The sequence below is a fragment of the Porites lutea genome, chromosome 1 (assembly GCF_958299795.1).
Source record: "Porites lutea chromosome 1, jaPorLute2.1, whole genome shotgun sequence".
In the NCBI taxonomy this organism is placed as follows: Eukaryota; Metazoa; Cnidaria; class Anthozoa; order Scleractinia; family Poritidae; genus Porites; species Porites lutea.
This window is the reverse complement of record NC_133201.1, coordinates 58,428,888-58,449,256: the sequence shown is the minus strand read 5'-3', so window position 1 is coordinate 58,449,256 and position 20,369 is coordinate 58,428,888. Positions and strand designations below refer to the sequence as shown.

At 38.8% G+C, this 20,369-nt stretch overlaps 1 long non-coding RNA gene and 1 pseudogene across 1 annotated transcript; one reads left to right on the top strand and one right to left on the bottom strand.

Annotated features, from left to right (window-relative positions):
* The first annotated feature begins 6 nt into the window (after positions 1-6).
* LOC140932939 (methanethiol oxidase-like) lies at positions 7-3,581 on the top strand (annotated as a pseudogene).
* A 4,316-nt stretch (positions 3,582-7,897) lies between these two features.
* On the bottom strand, positions 7,898-18,960 carry LOC140940450 (uncharacterized). The gene is made up of 6 exons (XR_012166353.1): positions 18,706-18,960; positions 18,368-18,429; positions 16,901-16,984; positions 9,884-9,957; positions 9,405-9,475; positions 7,898-9,201 (listed from the first exon to the last, which is right to left on the bottom strand). It is a non-coding gene; the product is annotated as an uncharacterized lncRNA (long non-coding RNA).
* Positions 18,961-20,369: the final 1,409 nt, after the last annotated feature.

Genomic DNA, 20,369 nt, shown 5'->3' with positions numbered 1-20,369 from the left:
AGGTTTATGAACAAAGAAGAACTAGTCGAAACACGAATTTTAGAAAATGGAGGTGAGACGTTTCATTTGCTGTTGTCTAGTAAGGAACTCGAACAACATTCAAGTGACTGTTCTTTTTTACAACTAGTTATCATCTTCGGTACCGATCTTATTTTTTTGCCACTTCATCGTTATATGGGGATAAAAATAGCATACCCCAAAGCAACAAATTAACTGAAATATGAACTTTTTAAGGATTATAAATATAATGAGTGGCAAAAGAGGGTCAATAACGAGATTCTACAAACCACGCGGAATGAAAAGTTTCTCCAATTATTATGATTTCCCGTTATTAGTACCAAGTGAAGCTTAAGGAATCCATGAGAAGCCCGATCTCAACCAGCAGGTGAAACACATTAACCTGACTCTCTCCCTGTAAAGAACTAAGCGTCACTCATTTAACTTTGTTTTAGTACGCAATATTGACAACGCAATGTAACGAACTTTGTAAGATCGCGCGCGCTTTAAATTCAACGGCGATTTCAAAATATGTAACACTGAAGATGACGGATGTACCGTCGAAACATGTCTGGAAAATTAAAGAAAGTTGTTATGTTTATACGACTATCTATATTGTTGCTGCTATCTAGACCTTTTGTAACAATGGGTTATTTTGATTCAAACATTTCGCCAAGAATTCACTAACCATAACTCGAAATTCTGTTTTTAAGAAAAAGGAGAAATGTCTTTGTAAGGAACTCAGACGTTTGACTCGTTGAAACAGTTTGACTAGACTAAACAGCATTCACCTGACTGTTCTAATTTACTACTAGTTATCATCTTTGACCGGTTGTATTCTTCTCCGAAGCAAACCGTCTTGGTGTAGTAAGGAGTTTTAACATTTTTTTTTCCTCATCCATGCAATCAAACAGTTGCTGAGATTGACCCCAAAAATCACTAGGAAAAAATATAATGGTTAGTACTTCCTGCAAGGTGAAATTGATTTGATATCTTCGTCATATAAATCTACGGGAGTATTTTTTGTAGAGGTATAAAGGCAGTCAGTACGGCTTAAGCACAAAATTGACCTGAAAACAGCAATATCCATATCCCCTTTCATCTGAGCCAAAATGTCATTCAGTTGAACACCTGGGTTCGTCTTCCTTTTTTTTAATACAGTCACTCCTAACTCAAAGACTTGCAATGACGGTTTTTTTATGCGTTTTTTCTGCAGGTCTGATAACAGATATTCTTATCTCTCTGGACGACAGATATTTGTATTTCGGTAACTGGCCTCATGGAGACCTCAGACAGTATGACTTAACAGACACCAAGAATCCCAAACTGGTCAGTTGGCCAGGTAGGTCGGTTACTCTCTAAACGGCTTTCATCATGATAAAGGCTCAAGACAATATTCAAGTAGAGAAACACAGGAAAGACACTAATAATAACTACCGGTACATATTAATTACGAACGCGCTACACATCTATATTCTACAAATGATGAAATATTTAAGCAATAGATCACAGTTTCTATGGGTTTACCGGCGTGATAACCCACGCGGGATGTTGGGAGAACACTCGAAAAGCTTAAAGTTTTCTATGAGTTTACCGGCACAATAAACCATAGGTTTTTAACCAATCAGAACGTGCATACTATCTTAGTTATTTGCTTGTATGTTGAATTCCTCGTTTAACACCGACTTCTTGACCATAGCTTTTTGCTTTTTGTTCCGGGGGAAACTATGAGAACTATTTGTCCATCTTTTTAACTCTGGTTTAAGCTACATCTTAGTCACTTTTGAGCATGAAATGTGATTTCGCAATCACAACTGTCACAACTTAGTAACTCAAGAACGGAATGTTATGCCAGCCGATTGTCAAATATCAAACCAAAAGCTCAAAATAAGTTACCAACTTTTTAACCGTGAATCTGCCTAGTATTAAATCCCTACGTACATACTAACCGAAATTTCCTTCCCCGAATGATCCCGAAAATTAAAGAACCCGTTCTGGTAGTAACTTAGACTTGCCTACAAGTCGAGCTTAAATTTTCTCACGAGCGCGAAGCGCGAGTGGTAGATTTTTTATGTTACCGAAACCGGAAATGAGAAGCGAAGAACTTTGAGAAAGTCTAGTAATAACTCTGTTGAAAACGCAACCCTGTTATAGGTCATTATAGTCAAACCAGTCGTGAAAATGGGACCCCATCCAGCGGCTCATCCCCATTAGGCCATTACTAGGACCCCCCCCCCCCCCCCCCCCCGCTTCCTCCTGCGTTTTCCTGTTTAACACCCGTTAGGTTATTCCTTTCCTGCCATCAAACGCTTTTTTCTGAAACTACGCAAAACTAGCAACCTCGTCCCCAGGGCGCTGAGGTGGGGCCCACCCCACCTCCAAAGCCAGGGAAAAGCGCCCTGGGGACGATGTTGTAAAACTAGCTGATCCCGAATTTTTTGTGAAACACAGGAGACAAATCAAATTCGTTTATGATCATTATAATCATTAACATGTGATCTTTTTCTGTCTTAGCTCTTCGTTGGTGGTAGTATAACCAAAGATGGCTCATTGAAAATGATAGAGGATAGTGCATTAAGTGAACAGGCTGACCCGTGCTATGTGAAGGGAAAGAGAGTCGAGGGTGGGCCACAGATGTTGCAGCTCAGTCTGGATGGAAAGCGATCATACTTTACAACATCGCTGTACAGTGTATGGGACAACCAGTTTTATCCCAGCCTCCCCAAGTGCGGCAGCCAAATTTCCATTGATAAGAAAAGATAAAAAAATTGCTTAATTATTTCCTTCCTCGGAAGTCTGGTTTTATGCGGACTGCGGACTGCGGACACGATGACGACTTAAAAGGAGTGAAAATGCGGCGTTCTTTAATTGTCTTAATTTCAAAATTCATCGCCATTTTCCCAACTTGCTTACATTGTCAAATGTAGTCGAACTCTCTTGGAGCTGAATTCCTGACTATTCAAGTTCAGAAAGACAGAGAAAAATTCGTTGTCGTTTGCTTACGTCCTCCATAAATTATAATAGGCGATTTATATCGAAGTCGTGCAGTAACGGCAAAGAAATGTATAACTAAAAAGTTTAACCAAATGTCATGTGGGGAGCCTTTGTGCTAACTAATTGAACCTATGATGACTTTCCTGTTGCCAACTCCTTGAGTATTTTCGTATTTTCTTAAAAATACCCTGCCATTCTAGAAGCTTCTACTTCCTCACAAACCTTTCATTCAACGGCCACCATTCCAGAACGGCCGCTTAGTTCCCTCTCAAAGTTAACAGATGTGGAGATGATTGACTGTAGCATTTTTTTTCTCTTACGCTTTTCTTAACAGGAAAGGTAGCATGTTGCTGCAAGTGGACGTTGATACAGTGAGTTGAATCCTGATTTCTGCGTTGATTTTGGCGAGGAACCCGATGGACCCGCCCTTGCACATGAAGTGCGATATCCGGGAGGAGACTGTTCCTCTGACATATGGCTGTAAAGTCTCATGTCTTGATCCCTCCACAGTATGGAATTCCATCATTATATAACCGAATTATATAGCCAAAATTCAATTGTACGGTTTGACGTAGACTAAGAACTAAGTAACGGCCAAAGTAACCTTTCAGCGATTTCATTACGTTTTTGCACTGTGTTCTGATACGCCAGTTTTAATAGATCCTTTCCGAGCTCGTATTGTACGTGTTGCGATAATGTGTAATTAGAATTTTATACTCTAGATTGCTGAGTAACATTTCACCCTCAATTGTACTTTAAGTGTGTACTCGTTTCTTATCACTTTTTTATCAATAAAGGAAAAAAGTTCAGAAATTCCAATTCTTTATGTTTAAAAAAGTACTAGCGTGAAGGAGTAGGTTCTCTTTTTAAACAATTCAGCCCGTTCCCTGACAAGATTTTATAAAACAATTACCCTGCCAGCAGAGTCTTTCTTATTTGCTTGATTTTGACGATCAAGAAGAAGACTAAAGGATGTTCTACTCGTAGGTTGTTAACTGAAAATAAGGCACTCGCAATAAATATTAACAGAAATTCCTGGCACGGTTGTTTATTCAGTTAGCTGATTGCAGATTGCATGGTCACTGCGTATTCAATTTTTAGGAAAGTACAACGCAGTTTGCATAGTTCAAATTTTTCGCAGAGCCTGTATCCTGAATTAACCTAAACGTTCATTTCACGATAATTATTTTCTACCTTTATTCCTTCCTGATGCTCAGATGTTTGTCCTTCCCACGTCTATCAACACTGTTCGACAGCTGTTACCACTTCACCTCTCTCGCCCAGAGTTACAACTTTTCATAGCATCTGATCTAAAAAAGTTTGTAATTCCGCGCCAAAGGAGCAAACAGATCGGTCTTTCCAGTTCAGGTTTAGCCTGCGTTGCTGGCAGTTTTGTTTTTCGAGTGGGTAAATGAGCGGGTGAAGCCAGGCAGAGAATGCGGAAGATACTTCTTTTGCCGCTCGTTTGCCCGCGCTTTGCTCGCGTCTTCACCGCTCATTTACGCGAGAGAAGAGACCACCAGCTACAGCAACTACACGTCAATTTATATCAGTTTTATTACTTCATCTGACTCTTGCTGGTAACTAAGAAGCAGTCTATTTCGAATCGATCTCTCCGACCTTTCTTTTCCGCGCCTTTCCTTAGTCTTATTTACCCTTGGGTCTTCAGTGCTGGGTTCCTTTTACCGAGGGTATTCAGCCACATGTAGGGCCCTTGGCTCAACTTCGTCCCTTATGACTCCACAAAATCTCTTGATTTTTCTAACCTAAGACGCCTGATTTTGCCGAAAGAAATTGTTCAAGAGGAAAACCTTTTTTTGCTTTTATAAAGAGACAGGTTATCTTTTACTTCATGAATAAGACTGATAAGGAATACGACGTGACTGGATCCCAAACGGAATAACGGATCAATCGATCAATTGCGTTCTAATCAGGAGCGTAGCCAGGATTTTTCCAGAGGTACGTGTTACACAGGATATAAACACTGCTTGAGAATATTCCACGTGTATTTTGCTCATATATTTCCTTAACTTTTACAACTCTCGAGTTCGTAACGTCGATTACTTTTCTTGCTTTTCTCGCACATGGTTTTTTCTTACGTCATCAAAACGTCATATATGGTTTCCAGTCCTTAGGTGCACGGCGCCTGACACTAAATACAAATGCTTTTAACAATGAAATATCTATGCATAACATACGCACATTTTTCTGCTTTCTCCTCAACCGCTAAGCAACAAGCAGATTTAATTATAGATTAATAAAGGGAAACTTTGCTTTTTAAAATAATTATCATATGATTTTGTTATTACTCACTTTTTTATTATATTTACTATATTTTATTCTTTACCCTCGACCGTGTATCGACTTTTTTAGGTACGCACGCTAGCGTATATTGCTTCTGCTAATTCTAATCGTGTTAATTTATATCTGCGAGGGGGATATCCTATCACGGCAGATGCATGTGCAGGTGAAAATGTTACGATAATCAAAGTGCGAGTGTTCAGAAGATAATAAAAAAAAATGATAAAAAGGCCTAGGGTCAGCGTTTTTAAAGATGGTACTTGACGGCCATTTTCACAGACTGCCTTCACAGACTGCTTTTCAATGACACCATTTGGTAAAGAGTTCCAGTCTGTGTTTGCACGTGCAATAAAACTGTCTTGGTCCTGGTTTTGGCACTCACTTGATAAATTTCGTAGGATAGAATTGCCTAGTGCCCTGTCGCCTTTTAAATAATATATAGGGTGGAAATGTACAAAAACCTCGTTGTGAGTCTTTCTTTCCTTCTCGGTACCACTTCGGTGAATAATTGTTTAGTATTTTTATTCACGGCCACGTCCTTAACATCTGATCGAGTGAGGTCCCGTAATGGTTCATTTTCCACAGTTGTGAATACCTTTGTGGTAGAATGAGGACAAGGCGTGGTGTTAAGTTGGGGGGGGGGGATTCGAAGTTGTGCGCTTTTTTGAAAAAAGGGGCGTAATTCGACCTATCTATGAGGTTTGCACAAACGACGTGGAGGCTGCGTATTCAAAATTTGAATGTTTAGGCTACCCGAGAGGACAAAGAAAAACCAGCATGTTCAGTTTTTACCCCACCAATGCAATAGGGCAGTTTTCCCAGTTATTCGCGTTTCCCAGATAAAAGTGAACGAAGGCAACCAGAACAGGGGTGACAAATTCAAAAGTAGCAGAAGATATTTGGTTTAATTATCTTTATCTGAAACTCAGGTTCATATTTGCTTGCACGAATTTTATTCAAAGCACTGCCATTACATCAGATCATGTAGAATCCATTACACAAACTAATGCATTATTAGATCAAAACAAAGTATTACTTACGCTAACAAAATCATTACAATTTTAATTTTATTACAATTTAGGACAGGAATTGTTAAATACACAGTATTGGATAGATAATATTAAATACAGGTTGTCAACTTAACCGAGTTATATCTACTTTGCAATAAATTTAAAATGATGTTAATTTTTGAAGAAATTCAGATAAACACTTCAGACAGCGTTTATCAAAAACCTCCCCCCTTAGGAACGTGCATTGTTTGGGGTGATTTCCATGGAAATAAGAAATAAGAAGACGGAGAGAAGCAATGATACTTTAATAACGAGAAAAGGCAAGATGCTGATTGACAGCTGCCTAATCTGGAGTTAAACCGTTGGAAGTTAATATTAAAATATTGTAACTGCATATCATAAGAATTCCATGCGCTTGCATTGCTTTCGAGGCGAACTGAGCGAACATGAAGGCCGAAGAAGACGCCAGTAAGCGGACGCGAAATTCGATAGTAACGAGATCTAGAGGAGCTATTGAATTAAAACCGCATAAACCCATTGTAGTTCGAAAGCAAACCAGAACAATTTCTATTTCTCAGCTCTCTCAGTTTATTTTTTTTTTCTTAGACACCTGCGGGCACAAAATGGATAGCGCTCGAGACGCAAGCTTTTAATTCTCATTACTGTGGTAAAATTATTTTACAAGCTTTATTTCAGATTAAAACAATTTTTAATTACTTTTCCCACCGGTTTATTACTACAGTTTCTCTAAAAGTCAATCCCTTTATTAACTCAACAGTTGCAGATTGGTATAAATTTATAGAATCAATAGCTTACAACCCTCTATTCCACATTCTTTATGTGGCTTATCCATTATCAACTCCTTTACATTACATATTGGGCTTATTATGTATAACGTTATATACATTAACCACATCTCATTCACGTTAAACGCAAAGCAAATCTCTACCCTCTACCCTCAAGGCAACCAAGACCACGTGTTGAGGATCGAGAATGAAAAGTTACAAGATCGGATAACACTTAAGTTAACGAAGTTGATGCACGTTCGGCAAGTGCTCGGAATCGCGCGATCGAAAGCGTATTAGTCATGGAAATAAAGGTTACTAAAGCACCCTATACATAACAAAGCATAAAATAATTGATAACGGCGACGGAAGGTTAACAAGAGCGCAAAAACATTCATGTACATACATAGTGTTAAAAAGAAGATACACCATTAAACAAGTCGGTATAAATTTGGTTTACAACATCATGGTGACAGCTAGAGGCTCTTTTTAGATTTACAGGAGGTCGGTTTTGCGCGAAGCTCAAAAGAAGAAGCTCGCAAAGACATTTAAGTGTTTGCTATAGCGCGCGTTCGAACTAATCAGTAGTAAGTTTATAATGAAGATTAACGCAAGCCCGAGTAGTCAACGATAGTGGTCGAAAGTTACCGAAAGTACTCCGAAGGATTGCGACGGTGTTCATTAACATTATAGTGTTCACAAGTTGGCGATATCGCGCGTCCGAAGTAATGGCATAAGTTTCTATGAAGATTGACGCAAGCCGAAGTAGTCAGTGATAGTGGTCGAAGGTCACGGAAAGTATCCCGAAGGATTACGAGGGTGTTCATTTACATTATAGTGTTCACAAGTTGGCGATAGCGCGCGTTCGAAGTAATGGTATATGTCTCTATAAAGATTGACGCAAGTCGAAGTAGTTAATGATAGTGGTCGAAAGTTACCGAACGTAGCCCCGAAAGATGGCGAGAGTATTCATTGTGGCAAAGGCATATACAATAGCGCCGGTTCGTAGAAATGGTAAGTAAACATGAAGACTTAACGCAGGCCGAAGAAGTCAACGATAGTGGTAAAAAGTTGCCGAGAGTATCCCCGAAAGATGGGGAGAGTGTTCGTTTCACTGAACGCAATTTGTAAAGACATTTAAGCGTTTACTATAGCGCGTGTTCGAAGTAATGGTAAGTTTAGTATAATTATGAAGATTAACGCAACCCGAAGTAGTCAACGATAATGGTCGAAAGTTACCGAAAGTACCCCGAAGGATTGCGAGGTAGTTCATTAACATTATAGTGTTCACAAGTTGGCGATAGCGCGCGTTCGAAGTAATGGTACAAGTCTCTATGAAGATTGATGCAAGTCGAAGTAGTCAACGATAGTGGTCGAAAGTTACCGAAAGTACCCCCGAAAGATAGCGAGATTAGGTATATAGGCATTTACGATAGCGCCGGTTCGTAGAAATGGTAGGTAAACATGAGGATTTAACTCAGGCCGAAGAAGTCGACGATAGTGGTCAAAAGTTGCCGAAAGTATCCCCGAAAGATGGGGCGAGTGTTCATTTCACTGAACGCAATTTTGTAAAGGCATTTAAGCGTTTACCATAGCGCGTGTTCGAGGTAATGGTACGTTTAGTATATGAAGATTAACGCAAGCCGAAGTAGTCAACGATAATGGTTGAAAGTTACGAAAGTACCCCCGAAAAATGGCGAGAGTGTTCATTTAAGCGTTTACGAACACGAAGATTAACGAAAGCGGAAGAAGCCGACAACAGTACTCGCAAGTTACCAACACTGCCCCAAAGGTTGGCCATCATGTTTCACGATCAACATTAAAAATAATTATTTCGAATAGGCCTATCCTTAATATAAATTTCAGAACAAAAAAAAAGCTATTGTTGCCCAGTAGCAGTCGTTTCCGTAAGAAGGAATTCGAAAGTCCTCCTTCGAAAATGTTGACTGCTACTGTAGCAGAATTCTACACAGTTTTATTTAGCTTTTATATTACTGGAAAAAAATTATTGGATTAAGTTTTTGAAAGTATTTCATCTTGATCGCTACATCTTCACGTTAGTTGTATTGAAAGACGCAGGCACTTCTTCCGATGACCAACTTGAGAAACACGTCCTAAAACAGAAGAAAGTGCAATGTTTATCAGTAGACTGTAGAAATGGAGAATTTGAGTACTGGTTATTTTGTGCTCTTGCTTTTCGTGTTGGTTAGTTATTAAGTGATTTACAGTCTAACAGCTCGCTATTCTTCGGACTGCCCCTGTTCGAACCCTGTTGTAAAAACTGGGGCTATCCAATTCTTCTCAAGAAATAACGTACCTTTCATTGTTTGTGTTTTTTCATCAGCTAGTACAGGTTTCACCAGATGACGATTTTCCAATCTTTTTAAACTATAAAAGTGCAATTTAAAAAAGGAACCTGAACTCAGTAAATATAACGACCAAAGTAAATATCTGTTAGCAAAATATATATAAAGAATCTCAATGATAAAAAAATTCAGGTACTTCTGCCAAACCCAACACCATTTTCGGGTTTAACCGTACTTTTTGCAATAAGTACGTATAAGAAACGTATTTTTCTGGCTCCCGTTTGCAATAGGGATAAATGAGTTCATTTCAGTCGTTCACTTCTTTGTTCTCTATTCTCTCACTAGCAAACGACGCCGGGTACTACACATACGATGTTGTGCTCTTATTCTAGAGTATATCAATCCGAACTCCTCGAGCTCCTCGTGGTGCTCGATATGTAGGCCTAAGGAGAAAACCGGGGATTAATGCAAAGAAACATATCCATTATACCTGAAGCGTAGAAAACGCCTCCCCACGTGATGAACAAAATTAACCGGGTAGATTCAATCTGGAAAATAAAAAAGCTAAAGAAAAAGAAACAATCGCTTAGAGGATGTTACCAACAGACTTAAATTGAACTAATAAAACCTATTTTGATTTGCAACGATAAGGGATATAGATAAGAAATGAAGTTTAACGCCCACTAAAAATATCTGACCATCAGCAGATATTCTTAGTGGGCCGAGACATAAAAAATCATATCAATAAAGACAAGTCGACTCTCACTGAACCCTCCAGCAGCATTTTCCCTGTAACAACAACTGCGCAAAATCGTAAAGTTACACTATAAATACAATAAATTCATTTCCGACGTCTCCACTTAGATATATATAAAGCGTCCAGCAAAAGCCTTGTTATAACCTGCAAAGATATAACAGTGGAGAGTCAAGCACTTAAATAATTTCAAGGTTCAAATCTATGTTTACTAAGTGAAATATACAATTTGAATCATTACAATTATTATCTTTTTATGGTAACTAATCATCTAATGGTATATCTGTAATAATAATAATAACATAACAATTATAATAATAGTAATAATTCTATTAATAGTTTATTTAACAGATCCATGAAGTGTCTCTTCCATGTTAAATGAAATTATATGCAATTAATTAAAAATAAATTAAATTCAAGTGAAAAAAGTTCTCTCCTCAAATGAAATGATTGTGACTGCAAATCCCACTGGCCCTTGTTAAGAGCAGATATCAGGCAAAGACATTACGGAGTTCTCATATCTTCTCAAGTGGAAACTTTCAAAGGGTATATCTCATTGGTCCTAGTTAACAGCAGATTTCGGGCAAATGCAATCGGGTGTTCTTCTTCTCAGACTAGAGACCTCCAGTCTAAATTGCTTCCTGGGTTGAACTCCCAGTTTATCTAATTTTAATGGCAAGTAATAACTACGATAGACTGAAGTATCAGTCCAGAGAGCTCCTTACTCCATTGCTTGCTGGGTCGGAGTCCCAGCTTCTCTAATTTTAATAGTAAGTAATAACTATGATAGACTAAAGTATCAGTCCAGGGAGCTCCTGTCTCCCTTGCTTGCTGGGTTGAAATCCCAGTTTATCTCCTTTTAATAGTAAGTTTCACCTATTATTGACTGAAGTATCAGTCCAGGGAGCTCCTGTCTCCCCTGCTTCCTGGGTTGGAATCCCAGTTCATCTCCTTTTAATAGTAAGTTTCATCTTTTATTGACCGAAGTATCAGTCCAGGGAGCTCTTGTCTCCCTTCCTTCCTGGGTTGAAATCCCAGTTTATCTACTTTTAATAGTAAGTTTCATCTATTATTGACTGAAGTATCAGTCCAGGGAGCTCCTGTCTCCCTTGCTTGCTGGGTTGGAATCCCAGTTTATCTAGTTTTAATAGTAAGTTTCATATATTATTGACTGAAGTATCAGTCCAGGGAGCTTCTGTCTCCCTTGCTCGCTGGGTTGGAATCCCAGTTTATCTAGTTTTAATAGTAAGTTTTATCTATTATTGACTGAAGTATCAGTCTAGGGAGCTCCTGTCTCCCTTGCTTGCTGGGTTGGAATCCCAGTTTATCTAGCTTTAATAGTAAGTTTCGTCTATTACTGATTGAAGTATCAGTCTAGGGAGGTCCTGTCTCCCTTGCTTGCTGGGTTGGAATCCCAGTTTATCTAGTTTTAATAGTAAGTTTCATCTATTATTGACTGAAGTATCAATCCAGGGAGCTCCTGTCTCCCTTGCTTGCTGGGTTGGAATCCCAGTTTATCTACTTAAATAGTAAGTTTCATCTATTATTGACTGAAGTATCAGCCCAGGGAGCTCCTGTCTCCCTTGCTTGCTGGGTTGGAATCCCAGTTTTTTCTAGTTTTAATACTAAGTTTCATCTATTATTGACTGAAGTATCTGTCCAGGGAGCTCTTGTCTCCCTTGCTTGCTGGGCTGGAATTTCAGTTTATCTAGTTTTAATACTAAGTTATATCTATTATTGACTGAAGTATCAGTCCAAGGAGCTCTTGTCTCCCTTGCTTGGTGGGTTGGAATCCCAGTTTATCTAGTTTTAATAGGAAGTTTCATCTATTATTGACTGAAGTATCAGTCCAGGGAGCTCCTGTCTCCCTTGCTTGCTGGGTTGGAATACCAGTTTATCTAGTTTTAATAGTAAGTTTCATGTATTATTGACTGAAGTATCAGTCAAGGGAGCTCCTGTCTCCCTTGCTTGCTGGGTTGGAATCCCAGTTTATCTAGCTTTAATAGTAAGTTTCATCTATTACTGACTGAAGTATCAGTCCAGGGAGCTCCTGTCTCCCCTGTTTGCTGGGTTGGAATCCCAGTTTATCTAGTTTTAATAGTAAGTTTCATCTATTATTTACTGAAGTATCAGTCCAGGGAGCTCCTGTCTCCCTTGCTTGCTGGGTTGGAATCCCAGATTATCTACTTTTAATAGTAAGTTTCATCTATTATTGACTGAAGTATTAGTCCAGGGAGCTCCTGTCTCCCTTGCTTGCTGGGTTGGAATCCCAGTTTATCTAGTTTTAATAGTAAGTTTCATCTATTATTGACTGAAGTATCAGTCCAGGGAGCTCCTGTCTCCCTTGCTTGCTGGGTTGGAATCCCCGTTTATCTACTTAAATAGTAAGTTTCATCTATTATTGACTGAAGTATCAGCCCAGGGAGCTCCTGTCTCCCTTGCTTGCTGGGTTGGAATCCCAGTTTTTTCTAGTTTTAATACTAAGTTTCATCTATTATTGACTGAAGTATCTGTCCAGGGAGCTCTTGTCTCCCTTGCTTGCTGGGCTGGAATTTCAGTTTATCTAGTTTTAATACTAAGTTTCATCTATTATTGACTGAAGTATCAGTCCAAGGAGCTCTTGTCTCCCTTGCTTGGTGGGTTGGAATCCCAGTTTATCTAGTTTTAATAGGAAGTTTCATCTATTATTGACTGAAGTATCAGTCCAGGGAGCTCCTGTCTCCCTTGCTTGCTGGGTTGGAATACCAGTTTATCTAGTTTTAATAGTAAGTTTCATGTATTATTGACTGAAGTATCAGTCAAGGGAGCTCCTGTCTCCCTTGCTTGCTGGGTTGGAATCCCAGTTTATCTAGCTTTAATAGTAAGTTTCATCTATTACTGACTGAAGTATCAGTCCAGGGAGCTCCTGTCTCCCCTGTTTGCTGGGTTGGAATCCCAGTTTATCTAGTTTTAATAGTAAGTTTCATCTATTATTTACTGAAGTATCAGTCCAGGGAGCTCCTGTCTCCCTTGCTTGCTGGGTTGGAATCCCAGATAATCTACTTTTAATAGTAAGTTTCATCTATTATTGACTGAAGTATCAGTCCAGGGAGCTCCTGTCTCCCTTGCTTGCTGGGTTGGAATCCCAGTTTATCTAGTTTTAATAGTAAGTTTCATCTATTATTGACTGAAGTATCAGTCCAGGGAGCTCGATCCTGTCTGCCTTGCTTTCTGGGTTGGAATCCCAGTTTATCTAGTTTTAATAGTAAGTTTTATCTACTATTGACTGAAGGATCAGTCCGGGAGCTCCTGTCTCCCTTGCTTCCTGGGTTGGAATCCCAGTTGCCCTAAGTGCATATTACTTTGAAAATCAGTGATAATCTTCTTAGAGCAACAACTCTTTCCAAGAAAATCTGAAATTATACCTAAAATAACTTGAGATTTTTTTTATCTAAACAACAACAAAAAAAAATTTAAAGGCTTGAAAAAACCTGTTTTGTTACAGAAGCTGAGATTTGGCATGACCTAAAGAAAAGGGTGTATGGCCTGTGCAGTATCCGAGACGCACGTGAGTGCAACGGCCATATAAATTGGGGGACCTCCGCTTGCGTCCAGACCGGGACACCTGGGCATGAGCGCTTACAACAGACTTGTTTCGTGACAGAAGCTGAGATATGGCATGACCCGATGAGCGGTACACCGCTACGGCCCGTGCAGTATCACTCGTAAAGCTCTGCACCACTGCAGAATGAGTTGATAAGCACATGAGTGCAACGGCCGTTTTCTTATCAGGCGCCCAATACATCACCTGTCGGTCAGAGGCAACCACCCAGACCTCGGTGTAACTGATGGCTCAGTACCACTCTCCACGCGTAAGTAGACAAGCACCCTGTGGAACGCACGAAACCCTCCACCTGGCTTGAGGCCACTGTATTGGCAACAATAGGCCAACTTTGTTTTTGGAATTCCCTTTTACTACTTACGGCTTCTATTTTGAATTTACTGAAAGAATTGCTGCTGCTCAAACAGTATAATACTACTAATAATTAAATGTAAAGATATAATGCACTTCATTTAGTTCTGGTATTAAAGGTTCAACTACACGCATAATCGACTGTAGTATCACTCCAGGTATTACTTATCTTGCTTGCTGCATTAGAATCCCAGTAAATGCTTTCTTTTAACAGTAAGTTTCATCTCTCATTGACTGAAGTATCAGTCCAGGGAGCCCCTGTCTCCCTTGCTTGCTGGGTTGGAATCCCAGTTTATCTATAGTTTTAATAGTAAGTTTTATCTACCATACACTGACGTATCAGTCAAGGGAGCTCCTGTCTCCCTTCTTTGCTGGGTTGGAATACCAGTTTCTCCAATTTTAATACTAAGTAATAACTGTGATAGACTGAAAATTCGGTCCAGAAAGCTTCTGTCTCCCTTGCTTGCTGGGTTGGAATCCCAGTTTATTTAATTTTAATAGTAAGTAATAACTATGATAGACTGAAGTTTCAGTCCAGGGAGATCCTGTCTTCCTTGCTTGCGGGGTTGGAATCCCAGTTTATTTAATTTTAATAGTCAGTAATAACTATTATAGACCGAAGTATCAGTCCAGGGAGCTCCTCTCTCCCTTGTTTGCTGGGTTAGAATCCCAGGTTATGTTTTGTAATAACACTATTAAAGACTGAAGTATCAGTCCAGGGAGTTCCTGTCTCCCTTGCTTGCTGGGTTGGAATCCCAGTTTATTTAATTTTAATAGTAAGTAATAACTATTATAGACTGAAGTATCAGTCCAGGGAGATCCTCTCTCCCTTGCTTGCTGGGTTGGAATCCCAGTTTATCTAATTTTAATAGTAAGTAATAACTATGATAGACTGAAGATTCAGTCCAGGGAGATCCTGTCTCCTTTCCTTGCTGGGTTGGAATCCCAGTTTATTTAATTTTAATAGTAAACAATAACACTATTAAAGACTGAAGTATCAGTCCAGGGAGCTCCTCTCTCCCTTGCTTGCTGGGTTGGAATCCCAGTTTATTTAATTTTAATAGTAAACAATAACACTATTAAAGACTGAAGTATCAGTCCAGGGAGCTCCTCTCTCCCTTGCTTGCTGGGTTGGAATCCAAGTTTATTTAATTTTAATAGTAAGTAATAACTATGATAGACTGAAGATTCAGTCCAGGGAGATCCTGTCTCCCTTGCTTGCTGGGTTGGAATCCCAGTTTATTTAATTTTAATAGTAAGTAATAACTATGATAGACTGAAGATTCAGTCCAGGGAGATCCTGTCTCCCTTCCTTGCTGGGTTGGAATCCCAGTTTATTTAATTTTAATAGTAAACAATAACACTATTAAAGACTGAAGTATCAGTCCAGGGAGCTCCTCTCTCCCTTGCTTGCTGGGTTGGAATCCGAGTTTATTTAATTTTAATAGTAAGTAATAACTATTATAGACTGAAGTATCAGTCCAGGGAGTTCCTGTCTCCCTTGCGTGCTGGGTTGGAATCCCAGTTTATTTAACTTTAATAGTAAGTAATAACTATTATAGACTGAAGTATCAGTCCAGGGAGCTCCTCTCTCCCTTGCTTGCTGGGTTGGAATCCCAGTTTATTTAATTTTAATAGTAAGTAATAACTATTATAGACTGAAGTATCAGTCCAGGGAGCTCCTCTCTCCCTTGCTTGCTGGGTTGGAATCCCAGTTTATCTAATATTAATAGTAAGTAATAACTATGATAGACTGAAGATTCAGTCCAGGGAGATCCTGTCTCCCTTGCTTGCTGGGTTGGAATCCCAGTTAATTTAATTTTAATAGTAAGTAATAACACTATTAAAGACTGAAGTATCAGTCCAGGGAGATCCTGTCTCCCTTGCTTGCTGGGTTGGAATCCCAGTTTATTTAATTTTAATAGTAAGTAATAACACTATTAAAGACTGAAGTATCAGTCCAGGGAGTTCCTGTCTCCCTTGCTTGCTGGGTTGGAATCCCAGTTTATTTAATTTTAATAGTAAGTAATAACTATGATAGACTGAAGTATCAGTCCAGGGAGATCCTGTCTCCCTTGCTTGCTGGGTTAGAATCCCAGTTTATCTAATATTAATAGTAAGTAATAACACTATTTAAGACTGAAGTATCAGTCCAGGGAGATCCTCTCTCCCTTGCTTGCTGGGTTGGAATCCCAGTTTATCTAATATTAATAGTAAGTAATAACTATGATAGACTGAAGATTCAGTCCAGGGAGATCCTGTCTCCCTTGCTTGCTGGGTTGGAATCCCAGTTTATTTCATTTTAATAGTAAGTAATAACTATTATAGACTGAAGTATCAGTCCAGGGAGCTCGTCTCTCCCTTGCTTGCTGGGTTGGAATCCCAGTTTATCTAATATTAATAGTAAGTAATAACTATGATAGACTGAAGATTCAGTCCAGGGAGATCCTGTCTCCCTTGCTTGCTGGGTTGGAATCCCAGTTTATTTAATTTTAATAGTAAGTAATAACACTATTAAAGACTGAAATATCAGTCCAGGGAGATCCTCTCTCCGTTGCTTGCTGGGTCTGAATCCTAGTTTATCTAATATTAATAGTAAGTAATAACTATGATAGACTGAAGACTCAGTCCAGGGACCTCCTGTCTCCCTTGCTTGCTGGGTTGGAATCCCAGTTTATCTAATTTTAATATCAGAATTTTTATGTATTCTAATACTTCAAGGAAGATCCTTAGGAGCCATAATTTGTTAAGTCACTAAATAAAGATCGGGATTGGGGTTGTTACAAGCTCCAAGCTCTTACCGTTTTAAGAATATCCTGGTTTAGTTGGGTCAGCACTGAACAATTAATGACTGTACTTCTGTTAGATTGTTATTAAATTGTTACCTACATGAGTGAAGGAGACAAAAAAAAATTAGTTAAAGCATAACAAAATGATGAAGTCAGATATAATTTGTTGAAATACTCTTTATCTGGCAGTCAAAATTTTATTGTGATAGGTTTTTGAAATCAGTGATTACCTATCACAAGTTAGGTTCCCTAGCCTTAGCTAGTACATAATATCCCTAACCATGATTGCATTATCTAATTTAAAGCGAGATCCGAAAATTACTGGCACATTATTAAGATTTTTCTAATAATTTTGTTTTGAGGGCCCACACGTTTTAAACAACTTTAATATACCTGCACTTCTCTTAGATTGAGTTATCTAAAAAGAGTAAACAAAACTTACGTGCAGAGCAAAACAAAGTACACAATAAAAAAGGAAGCTAACTCTCTCTCTCGGCAATTCACGCGTGGCCCTTGTATTTAAACCGGGGCTGCTTATTTGTGTTGTTTACTACCTGAAAAAGACTGAAATCCCTAGGGGGGGTGCTCTTGGGGGTTCTTGGTAGGGGTGGGCCCCCCGTTTCTCCAAGTCCTGACCGTTTTTAGATCAAAATAATGCAAAAACCACACCCTTTGGGCTGGCACATACCTAGTTGGCTTATATAAGGGGTTTACTCCCTGGGAGAAAATCCATGTATCTTAAAAATTCTGTCCATAGGCCTGGGTCCCTTTAAATGCTTCATTTGGTCGAGACACTTTGAAAAGGAAAGAATTGGTTTGAAGGGTTGATATTAAACCAAAACAGTTCAAAGGCTGGTAAATAAAAATTTGTATGACTCTTGTCAGTAAGCGAAAACGGGAATAATGTTAATTTTAGTAAGTGGATGCAGTCTAAGAAGACAGCTTGTCACAATAATATTTCTACTTTCTATTCTCTAACACTCGTGTCCCATTTTAGTCTATTGGCTCATTAGGATAATTAAAGTTTGTATTCATTGTTCAGAAAGCTGCTGCCTCCCAATTCTTTGCTGAGTATGAATAACAGTTGAGCTGGTGTATATTTCCTTATATAATCAGACTTTGCATGTTATAGTTCAGGGAGAATGTGTATCCCATTTCTTTGCTGAGTTCAAATCCCAGTTTAACCCGAAGTATATATTACTGTTTAATCAAAGTTTTTATGTAAAAGTTAGCATATATCATAGGGCATCTAACATAATGCCCTTGCATCCTAATTGTTGCTCTCACAGGTTTAAAACTGGAGTTTTCCTTTGCATGTTTGAGAGGGGCGGCATTATGTCTTATGCCATTTATCATGCAGTTTGAATTTTACAGTATAGTTTGTTTTGACCATGAATTCTGGTATCTTCTACACTGTGTTGCTATCTAGACTGCTTAATGTATATAAATAGAATAAAATTATTTTAATGTTGTATTTACCTTCCTTGTTTCTTGTTGGTCAAATCTTTTAAATTGTGCCTCTGATCTCTTGGCATATATCTCTAGGTGATAAAGAAATGACCTTTATTAACTTACGGTCTCATACTTTCAGGAAAATAAAACTGAAGCCCTTGTAATTTCGAAAAGCCTCAAGTTCCCCTAGGATGACCTAACAGATACAAATTTTATAGCTCCGCTTAGAATGCACTTCTAGAGATTTAAAAGTACTGTAGTCTACAAGGTTCGAGTTTTGTGCCGCCTACTTTTTGGGGAACTACAGGAAGGTGCGAAAGATGAAGCCTGAAATCACCGCCTACTTTTACATGCTAGCTATCTACTCGATAAGGAGAATTCTTTCATAATTTCAACGCAATTAGGAGGAAATCGTCGTTGGGTGCCCCCTGTAAATGTCTGTCCTGAACTTCTAATTCTATTGACTTATTTGGTACTTTGGTTTTTATATTGCAGAGTCCTTTCTTGAAATTTTAGTAGGTACTATTAAGCTTAAATTAGGTTTGCACTGCTATACTGACTGACTCTGTGAGCGATGGAAGATCCAAACTAACAGCTCCACGCCGCCATATTGGCCGGGGCACTAGTAGACCCTGGGACGAGGATTCCTTTGTGGTTATACAGATACCACAGGTTACCCACACAATCTGCTTGTTGGTAAAATGAGTTTGCTTCGAATTCATCTTTACAGTAAGCTACAGTAATAATATATAGCCAACTATGTATATAGATTAATGTTAAATAGACAGTGTACTACCTTACCTAATGTATATTGTTGTCTTTTTGCCTTCAAAAAGGTATTTTCAGCGATTTTGACTGATTTTGAATTCGGCTAGATGAGTGCGTAAAAAGTAAAGACGAAAAGAGTTACCAAATGAGCCATTTTGCAAAGTCTGTAGTCTGACCTTTTGAGTAGTCAGTTCACAAAGTCACTAACAAAAGATGGGGATCGGAGTTGTTACAAATACCTACCGTTTTAAAAATCGTCCGATTTAGTTTGGTCTGCACTTAACAATTAATGACTGTACTTCTGTTAGATTGTTCGCCTACATGAGTGAATAAGACGAAAACAATAGTTAAAGCATAACAAAGAACTCTTTAAAGAAGAAGTCGGATACGATTTGTTTGAGATACTCTTTATCTGGCAGTCAAAATTTTATCGTAATAGGTTTTTGAAGTCAGTGATTACCTAGCTAACACAAGCCGTGTTTCCTTAGCTGGTACATTGAATATCTAACCCTTTATTGATTATCTAAGACCCTGTTTACATGGAGTGGGGGACCCCGGTCTAGTGGGGTAAGTTTCTTTTGTTTTTTGTCCTCCAGAGCGTGAAAACAAAAGAAACTTACCCCACTAGACCGGGGTCCCCCACTCCATGTAAACAGGCCCTAACTCAAAGCGAGGAAATTAGTTTTGTCTTAGGTGTTTGACTGAGAAATATATATAGTCGTAAATTCATGGAAGTAAGTTGTAATCATGGCAAGGAAAGAGAAAGATAGTGGTAAGCTAAGGGCCGCAGCCGGAGGTGTTGTTCCAGCAGGCACTTGCGTTTTAGAATCATTCCGTTTTCGGTCCGCACGTTTTTCCCGTGAGCCCTAGTACTTAAACCTTGACCGTTGGCATTATTTACTACTTGAAGAAAATCTCTTGGTGGGGTGCTCCTGGGATTTCTTGGTGGGGGTTCAAGCCGCCCTGTTCTTTAAGTCCTGGCCTTATTTCAGACCAAAAACTGACATTTTCCACGCCTTTTCTTAGTCTTGGCCTCTAGGCAGAAATTACATTGTACGGAGAAAATCAGTCATAGTTCAACTCGTTAGCGGCTCTAACATACCTCAGGTATCCTACATAAAAACTGACAAGTCTTCTATCACCATATTAAAACTTTTTTTATATATTCTATCAGTTTACGATTGTCCTGGTTAAGGTGACTTTTTACTTGGTTAGTTACCTCTACAAATCTCTTGCTGTTTTTCTACCATAAGCTGATAAC